The sequence below is a fragment of the Lolium rigidum genome, chromosome 4 (genome assembly GCF_022539505.1).
Source record: "Lolium rigidum isolate FL_2022 chromosome 4, APGP_CSIRO_Lrig_0.1, whole genome shotgun sequence".
Classification (NCBI taxonomy): domain Eukaryota; kingdom Viridiplantae; phylum Streptophyta; class Magnoliopsida; order Poales; family Poaceae; genus Lolium; species Lolium rigidum.
Genome location: NC_061511.1, coordinates 176068413 through 176077668, shown reverse-complemented (window position 1 = coordinate 176077668; position 9256 = coordinate 176068413). Strand labels below are relative to the sequence as shown.

Sequence of the window (9256 nt, the reverse complement as noted above, 5' to 3'; positions counted from 1 at the left end):
CGGACTCGGATTCGATATTCGTGCCGGCTGACCCGGGGGCTTCTCAGCCGAACCCGGGGCTTCATCGCCCAAGTCGGGGCTTATCGGCCGAACCCGCCGGCTCCACAGCCGAACCCGGGGGTTCTCAGTCCAACGCGGGGGCTTCTCAGCCAAACTCGGGGGCTTCTCAGCCGAACCCGCCGGCTTCACAGCCGGACCCGGCGACCATGCAGTCAAAGCCGGAAGCTCCGAAGATGGAGGCCTTGGTGGTCAGCGTGTTTGAAATAAAATGCGTACCATCATGGGCACAAGAATTCCTCTCCTACCTTACCGATGGTGTGCTGCCCAATGACAGGGTTCAAGCCAGGCAGATTGAGAGAAGGGCCAAGGCCTATACAATCATCAACCACGAGCCGTACAAACGCAGCGTAAGTGGGGTGCTCCAGACGATGCGTCGAGCCGGCTGAAGGGATTGAACTCCTACGGGAAATCCATCGGGGTGAGTGCGGTCACCACGCCTCCTCCGCAGCCATAGTGGCCAAAGCCTTCCGGCACGGTTTTTACCGGCCGACCGCGCTCGAGACGCAGAGAACCGGGTGAAGAAGTGCAACGGCTGCCAACGCTTTGCCAAGCAAAAGCACACGCCGGCTTCCGCCTTGAAGACCATCCCCATTACCCGGCCATTTGCCGTATGGGGCTTGGATATGGTGGGCCCATTCAAAACAGCCCGAGGCGGCATGACTCATCTCTTGGTGATGATTGACAAATTCACTAAGTGGATCGAAGCCAAGCCAATCAAGAAGCTGGACGGCTCCACGGCCCGTCACATTCCTCAAGGAAATAATCGTGAGATACGGCTACCCCCATAGCATCATCACCGACAACGGCAGCAACTTCGCCGAGGGCATTTTCAAAACGCTATTGTGGGGAGATGGGGATCCGAATGGACCTATCGTCCGTGGCGCACCCGGAGTCAAACGGCCAAGTGGAGAAAGCAAACGGCTTGATCCTAGCCGGCATCCGGCCCCGGCTGGTGGAACCGCTTGAGCGCTCAGCCGGCTGCTGGATCGAGGAGCTGCCCAACGTGCTGTGGAGCCTGCGCACGACGCCAAACCGCTCAGTTGGCTTCACACCCTTCTTCCTCATATACGGGGCCGAAGCCGTCCTGCCGACTGATATCGAGCACGACGCGCCAAGGATCAAGCTCTACACAGAAGCTGAAGCCAAAGAAGCTCGTGAAGATGGAGTCGACCTGGTTGAAGAGGTCCGGCTGATGGCCGAGTCCAGGTCTACCATATACCAGCAAAGCCTCCGACGCTATCACAGCCGGAAGGTCCAGTCCTTAGCATTCCGAGAAGGAGACCTAGTGCTCCGGCTGATCCAACGGACAGCCGGACAGCATAAACTGTCATCCCCATGGGAGGGTCCCTTCATCGTGAGCAAGGCAGTAGGCAATGATTCCTACTATCTCATAGATGCCCAAGAGGCTAAGAAAAACAAGGCAAACAAAGCCGACGAGGAGACTAAACGTCCCCGGAATGTCGAGTTGCTTCGACCATTTTATACTTGAGAGCAGGAATGTATGTATCCCTTATACCCCTTTTGTAAGCTATGAAAAAGTAAGCGCCAAGAGCGCCGATTTCGACAAGTTTTTCGCGTACTCTATTGTTCTCGCCAATTGGCTAACATCCTCTCACGCGGCCGGCTTAGTAACGTGATCCGGTTTCCGACAGCCGGCTTCCGACCAGCTACAGACCGCAACCCGGCTGTCCGGCTGGCGGGAGTAAGTGCCTAGGGAGCCGGCACGCGAAAGATGGCTAAGGGAAAGAGTGAAAGCGAATGGTTTCTTGCACAACTTTTCATAAAAGTGCCGGACTGCCGAACTCGACTCGTTCGACTGAAATACTATCGGCCTCACCCAGCGGCACGCTCTTGATCCGGCGACGGACCGCAAGTCGGACGTACGATCGGCAAGGGCACAACCAAAGAGTGGGGCGGATGGGAAAAAGCAAACAAGTTGGAAGAAAGCAAGCCGGCACACAAATGATTAAACAAACACATTAAAGTGTGCTTTAATAAAAGGATAATAATATTGTCTTACATATGCACCCGGCATCCCGGGGATTTAACGAGCTGTCTTGCAAAAGCATAAGGATAACAGGTACAAGCTAAACACCGGCTGGATCAGGACCAGCCGGAGGAGCATCAGCAGAGCCGGCTGCCGGGTCATCCTCAGGCACGTCGTCCGCCTCATCCTCAGCCTCCTCCTCCTCGTCGTCAGACGGCGGGTTCGGGTCCGCGATGAAGATGGCCTTGTCGACGAAGTCGGCAATGGCGCAGGCACGGGCGAGCCGGGCGGTTTTGTTCTCCGGCGGGAGCTTGTCCTCCACGTCGGCGCGCCGGTACTCCAACTGGTCGAGGCTAACCTCGTTATACCAGGAGAGCACAAACGACAGCGCCATATCAGCTCCGGCGCGCGCGGCCGACTCCTTCCAGTCCGAGAAGCGGTCGGGAGCCCTGTCCAGCCAGGCGATGAGATTGGAGAGATCTTGCGGCAGCGTCTCCGTCGGCCATAGCAGCCGGATCAGCTCTTCCGCCGCCTTCCGCAGCTCCCAGCCAAGCTTGGTGATTGGCTCCACACGGGCAGCCATGGACGACAAATAGTCATCCATGGTGAAGCAATCGGAGCTCTGCTCCCCAGTGGCCTGCCGGCGCTCCTCCCGCGCCTTGCCAACAGCCGCTAACGCCGCATCCTGCGCCTCAGGGAAGGCCGCTGCAAAGAAGAAATGCATCAGAAATCCGTTGAAGCCAGAAGTAGCCGAAAAATACAAATTTTCGAAGTCCTAAAGTAAGCCTGGCGGCAGCCGGCAAGAACCGACTGCCCCCAGCCTGAAGATGGAGATTCCGAAGCTCTAAAAAGTAAGCCTGGCGGCAGCCGGCAAGAACCGACTGCCCCCAGCCTGAAGATGGAGATTTCGAAGTAAAAAGAAAAAGTCTGGCGGCAGCCGGCAAGAACCGACTGCCCCCAGCCTGAAGATGGAGATTCCGAAGCACTAAAAAGTAAGCCTGGCGGCAGCCGTCAAGAACCGACCGCCCTGACTCGAAGATGGAGATTCCGAAGTAAAAAAGAAAAAGCCCGGCGGCAGCCGGCAAGAACCGACTGCCCCCAGCCCGAAGATGGAGATATCGGAAAAATCAAAGTTTCTGCCACCGGCTGCCAACCTAAGCCGGCAGCCGACGGCCGAAAGCCGGCAAAGGGGAAGACATAAGATAAAAGACTCACCCGCCAAGCCGCGGTCGAGCGCGCTAAGTTCCTCCAACCACCGCTTGGCGGTGGCCGACAGCTCGTTGGACTTGGTGGTCACCTCTTCACGAAGCGCAAGCCGCTGCCGCTCCACCTCATCCAGCCGCTTGCTCAGGTCCGCCGACCTTCTCCTCCCCGTCCTTCTTGAGGGCGGCAAGTTCCTTGAGGTGGTTAGCCTCAGGCCGGCGCAGCCGCTTCAGCTCCCCGTCAGCCACCTTCAGCTTGGCGGCAGCGGCCCGGTTCGCCTCCTCGCTTGTGACGCATTGGGCGCGGGCAACTCGGAGGTCCGACTCCAGCTGCGGAATCCGGGCGGCCTCAGCTGCAAGCCGGCAAAAACAAAGCCGTCAGTAAAAAAGAAACTTAACAGAAAAAGAGCAAGTCAAAAGAGAGAAGGCCTTACCCTTGACAGCCTCCAGCTCGCGGGCCAAGCCGGCCCGCTCGATCTTGGCCTTGTGGTAGCTAGTCACCACCTTGTTGTACAAAACGGTGCGTCGCTCCGCAACCACCTGAAAGAAACAATCAGATATCCAGACGAAACCCGGACCGGCTTCAAACAGCCGGCCCATGCCTCGGAGGGCTACCAGGATAACAACAGAATTGCAAAAATAAGAAGACACATACCTTGTCGGCATCCTCCAGCGTTGCCAGCTGGGCGAGGGTCTCGGCGGCCTTGGCCTTGAGGCTGCCGCGGAAGCCGGAGAAGAACAGCTTCATGGGCGCCACGCCTGGCTGCCCCTCCCGACTGGTCACCTCACAGGCATCCGCCTGATGCCACGCGGCCTCCATGGTGCCGGCCCGAGCCAAGGCTGGAGTCGGAGGCGGACGGCACATGCAGCAGCCGGGCCCCCTTGGCCACATGAAGGCCCTTAGATGGGTCCGACGGGCCCTCCGTCCTCACCGGCGCCCGGGAGTCGGCGTCCTTCGAGCGCGGCTGGCTCCTCCCTTGCCGGCTCCTTCCTCGGCCGGCTCCCTCCTCGTCGGCTCCGAGCCGGAGGCGGCGCGGTCGGCGCGAGTCGGCCCGGTGGGAGCCGTCGTCTCCGGCGCCTGAGGCGCTCCTTCCGGGCTGCTCTCCAGCACCACAACGTTGGGCGCGGGCCCGCCGACTCCGGTCGCAGGCGGCGCAGCCCCGCCAACTCCAGCTCCGGCCGCAGGCGGCATGCCCCTGCCAGCTCCGGCCGCCTGCTCCACAAACGGGGCGCGGCGCGGAAACATATCATCTATGGTCGGCCGGCGCGCCGACTGACCCTGAACTCCACCGCCAGGCGCCGCAGGAGGCGCGGCTGAAGAAGACGCCCCCGCAGAAGGCGGCGTAGCCGCAGGCGGCACGTTGGCAGCAGGCGGCGTGCGCGCGCGTGCCGAGGGCTGCGGGGTTGGCTCCCTCTGCCGCCGAAGCGGTGACGTGACGGGAGGAGCTTGCCGGGAGCCGCCGCCCTGGGTAAACTTGATTGGAGCCCTAGTTGAACAAGCAAGAAAAGATAAGTACAAAAAGGAAGGAAAGAAAAGGAATCAAACAACAAAGAAAAAGGAACTTACCCGGCTTGCTCCGGGACCTCTTGGGCGCATGCCGGCGCTGCTTCTTGGCCTTCGCCTCCACCGCAGCCGTGGACCCGCCGATGGCCCGCTTCTTCCCTTCGGCGCGGAAGTCGCCGTGCCCGCAGCGGCACCGCGCGCGGAGGCACCGCAGGGATTGGCCCCGTGCCGGATTCCGCCGGCTCCGCCTGCGGCTGCTCCTGCTCATGCTCGGGCGAGGGCGGCGGATTATGCTCCCCCTGGCCGCCTTGATCCGGCACCTCCGGCAGATCGTCGTCGCCGGCTTGGTCGCCGGCTGGGTCGTCCGGATCGACATGATCCGGCGTCCAGACCTTCGTCGCCAAGTCGCCATCCTCGATGCCTTGGCGGGTGAAAAGCTGAAAACAAGAGAAGATAAATATCAAGTCGACCATGCAGCTGCAAGCCGGAAGACGGTCAAAAACATCAACTTACCAGTTCAGGCGGCTGCTCCCGGTCGTAGGGCGGCAGCCCCCAATCCCAGTTGTCCGGCATGTTGGCCTTGGTGATGTTGTTCACCCGGCGAGCTACCTGGGACTTGGAGAGCTCCGCCTTCGACGTCCGGGTCGGGTCGAGCCGGCCGGACATATGACCGATCTTGTGGACGCGCCACTGGAGCGGTATCACCCGGCGCATGACGTAGGTGCAGAGGAGGTCCTCGGCGCTCAGCCGGCCTCCCGTGACGCACTCCCCCAGGAAGTCCCACAGGAGGTTCGCCTCCGCGTCCGGGTCCGAGGACTTGGCGTTGTGGCCCCAGTTGAGCCGGCCGACTGGCGGAGCCGGGTTGTATTCCGGCAGGTTGAGCCGGTCAAAGGCCGGGCTCTCGTTCCGCACGTAAAAGAAAGACATCTGCCAATTCTTCACAGAATCGACAGTCGGGATCCGCGGGAAAGACGTACCCGTGCGAGGATAGAGGGAGGCGGCGCCGCAGGTCCTCAGACGGCCTTCAGTCGTCTGCGCCTTGATGTAGAAGAGCCGGCTCCAGAACTCCACATCCGGCCACAAGCCGGCGTAGCCTTCCATGAAAGCCACGTAGCAGCCGAGGAGGATGATGGCGTTGGCCGGCAGGTGGTGCGGCTGCAGGCCGAAGAAATCGAGGAACCGACGGAAGAAGTTGGAAGCCGGCAGGCCCAACCCACGGTCGAGGTGCGCGCCGAAGACCACACGCTCGCCGGGTTCCGGCTGAGGCTCCTTCTCCGCGCCCGGCGCCCTCGTGATCACCCCCGCCGGGATGCGGCGGAGGCGCACGAGCCGCGCGATGTCATCTTCTCGCATGTACGAGCCCCTCCAAGAACCGCTCGGTTGAGCCATGGAGGATGAAGAGGAAGAAGAAGTCCACGAGAGGCAGAAAGGCGAGGAAGAGCCGCTCCTCGCCGGAGGAGATCGCGGTGGAGAAGAGCGCGCCGTCGACGCGCGCGGCCCCGTGGCGCCGGATTGGCGGAGTTGCGGCGGCAGCTCGGCGGAGGATCGTCGGGGCAACCGCTCGCCGAGGTTCGCCAGGGGAACGGAAGAAAAACTGCGCCGGAGCAGCGAAGAGCTCGAGCGGAGAGAAGGGGCGAAGCGGGAGCGCGAGGAGGAAGAAAGGGGCAAGTGCCGCCTCGATGCCTCCCCCGCGGCATTTATAGCCTTCAGCCGTGGGCGGTTGGCCTCCAAGTGGCGAACGTGGGCCACGCCCCCGGATTTACTGCGCCGTAACTCCTCCCACGACCGCGACGGTTACTGGAAACGGCCACACCACTTCCCCCACGACCGCAGCGGATCCGGCGGAGACATTGATGTGACCAGACGAAGCGGCAACGAGAGCCCGCCGTCGGACCGGTCCAAGTCGGGCACAAGGCCCGAGGCGGCGGAGACTCCAGCGCGCCCAAGTCGGAGCCGGACATAAAATTCAATCCGGCCCCAAACTCTCCTAGCAAGGCGGAGACATCGCCAATACTTATAAAAAAGCAAAAGCTGCAGAAGCGAAAATGACGGCCGGCTGGAAGCAGCCGGACGGGGCAAGCCGGATGAGGGCGCAGCCGGCTGAATGGAAATTCTCAGTCGGCCCCTCCAAGGGCCGCCCAACGTTTTCAGAAGATCTGAGAGCTAGGGAAACCTGCCTAGGTCCCTCTTAACGCAGGACCTTGCCAGCTTCGGGGGCTAATGTCGGGGGGAAGACCCCGGGTAGGGCAATGGACGCGGAGCAGCCGGCTAGAGGTTGGCCGGCTCGCGGCAAGGCCGGCTGAGGAGCAGCCGGCTGGAGCCGTGGTCGGCTGCCTCGGAAGCCGGCTGGCTCTAAGTCCTAGTCGGCCTGGCTACGGCCATCTGCGCTGTGGCTAGGCCGGCTTCTACAAGCCATATCCGACTGGGGTCTATACCTCGGACCGACTCGAGGCTGGCGAGTCTTGCATGAGAAGGAATTGGGAAGGTGGTCCGGGTTCAAAGGTCCACGCTGACCTCACTTACCGTAAAGCACGGGGCACTGTAGAGCAACAGTGCCACGCGGCGGACATGCCATCATCGCCTACGACGGTCCGTACCGGCTACAGGGCATGATGGCGACAGGGACATCTCCTCGCCATGCCGCTGACCTCCTCTGGCGGACGGGACAGGCCACTACGCCTCAACGGCTCCATGACGTCAACGCCTCGGGAAGGAGCGGAAGCCGGAGCCGACCAAGCCGGCCAGTAGACCATAGGGACTTCTATGTAAAGTGCCAGCGCCTATATAAGCTGGGCTACCCCCCTCGTGCGGGGGACGATCGATCATTCTTACTTCACTGGAGACTTAGCGCTGCCCTGTGAGAGAGACCTTCGTCTACCTTAGCCTCCCAGGAGCAGCCGGATACAGCTCTAGGAGCACCATTGTACTGTGATATCATCTTATACACACATAGCAGGAGTAGAGGTGTTACCTCCATCGGAGGGCCTCGAACCTGGGTACGTCGCCGTGTCGCTCGTGCCCATACCCGCATCCGGATACCGCCGTGAGTCCACTAGGAACCACCTCGATTAGCCACCCTATGGCATATGCCGTGACGATACCACGACATTTGTGGCGTTGTTGCCTTTGTGGAGTGTGGTAGCCTTTGTGGTTTTGGAGTCGGTTGTGGCGCGTTGGTGTCTTGGTGGCTTTGTTGCCGGTGTGGCGTGTTGTAGCCTCTTGTGGCCTTGTACTTGAGAGCCTCCGTGTTGTGGAGTTGCCTCAAGCTTGATACTTGGGTTTGCCCCAAGCTTGTACGGGTTCGGTGACCACCCTCAAGGGTCCCTTAGTGGATCGAGGCTTCCCCCTTGGTGTAAAGGCTCGAGGAGAATACGGTGGCCCTAGCGGCTCATTGGAGTGCCTCGTGCCTCCACACCGCTCCAACGGAGACGTATCACCCTTGGGTGTGAACTTCAGGATACATCATCGTCTCCTCGTGCACCGGTTACTTCTCAACCCGAGCTCCTTACCTATGCGCTTTACATTGTGATAATCCTTATGCTTGTTGTTCCATATCTAGCTTGTTATCACCTTGTTGCTCATCATGCTTAGCATAGGTTGTTGGTGCACTTAGGCAAACCTTAGTGGATAGGCTTTGAGCTAAACAAGTAAACCTTGAGTAGTTTTATTCCGCCTTGTTTAGCTCTCAAGTAGAAGTTTTTATACACGGCCTATTCACCCCCCCCTCTAGGCGACGTCCTTGTACATTCAATTGGTATCAGAGCTAGGGCTCTCTTATCTTGTTGGGCTTCACCGGCTAGAGAGTAATGACGCCGGCTAGAGGATTAGTGCACATTTCCACTCTTACATTTGATGGCACTAATTATGATGCTTGGAATTTCTATATGCTTGATTATTTTAGAGACATGCACCCACATATGGAGCAAATTCTTGATATGGGTTTTTCTCCTCCTAAGGATCCTCAAAATCCATCTTATGAGGAGAAGAAAAACTCTTATCTAGATGCTCAAGCTACTAATGTGCTTTGCGGTGTTGTGAGCCATGTAGTTATCTCCTCCATCGCGCCTTTCCGGAGTGCTCATGAGTTTTGGACAAAGCTTCGAGATACATATGGTGGATCCAAGACCATTGAGGATGATCGCACTCCTTCCACTTCACCAATGTGTGGTAAGACACAAGGTAATGGTATGGTGAGTGGTGATGAACATTGCATTGTTGATGGTGAGCCTTCTCTTGATGATTCTTCATCCCTATCCCATTGCAATGTTTCATCTTTGGACTTGAACACTTATAGCACTATAAATGCTTTACATGCTAGTGTTAGTAGTCCTTGCATGTCTTCATTCCGTGATGATATGCTTGCCTTGTCTTGTTGCCATAATGAAAATACTTTGCTTTCCTCTAGTATTTGTGTGACTAACAATGTAGAGGGAACCAAGGATACTATGGGCCAAGGCAAGATCTTGGATGGAGCTTCAATTACTTCATCATCTTCATCACCTC

At 59.1% G+C, this 9256-nt stretch overlaps 1 pseudogene; it reads left to right on the top strand.

Moving 5' to 3' along the window:
• The first annotated feature begins 629 nt into the window (after positions 1–629).
• On the top strand, positions 630–1360 carry LOC124648939 (annotated as a pseudogene).
• Positions 1361–9256: the final 7896 nt, after the last annotated feature.